Source organism: Charadrius vociferus, unplaced genomic scaffold, assembly GCF_000708025.1.
Source record: "Charadrius vociferus isolate BGI_N301 unplaced genomic scaffold, ASM70802v2 scaffold1163, whole genome shotgun sequence".
NCBI classification, from domain to species: Eukaryota; Metazoa; Chordata; class Aves; order Charadriiformes; family Charadriidae; genus Charadrius; species Charadrius vociferus.
Genome location: NW_009647823.1, coordinates 47529 through 47778, shown reverse-complemented (window position 1 = coordinate 47778; position 250 = coordinate 47529). Strand labels below are relative to the sequence as shown.

The following is a 250-nucleotide window of genomic DNA, read 5'->3' as shown; positions in this document are numbered from 1 at the left end:
GTCCCTAGGTACAGGGGCTGGCTCTGTCCTTCCCCTGGATGTGGGGGTGGCTCTGCCCGTCCCTAGACGCAGGGGCTGGCTCTGTCCTTCCCTGGACGTGGGGCTGGCTCTGTCCTGTCCCTAGACACAGGGGATGGCTCTGTCCTTCCCTGGACATGGGGCTGGCTCTGTCCTTCCCCTGGATGTGGGGCTGGCTCTGTCCTTCCCCTGGATGTGGGGCTGGCTCCGTCCTTCCCTGGACGGGGGGGCG

General features: G+C 67.2%; 1 protein-coding gene across 1 annotated transcript in view; it reads left to right on the top strand.

The window, feature by feature from the left end:
* The window catches only part of CSRNP2 (cysteine-serine-rich nuclear protein 2), a 9847-nt gene that overhangs the window by 301 nt on the left and 9296 nt on the right, over window positions 1-250 (top strand). The window lies entirely within an intron of this gene.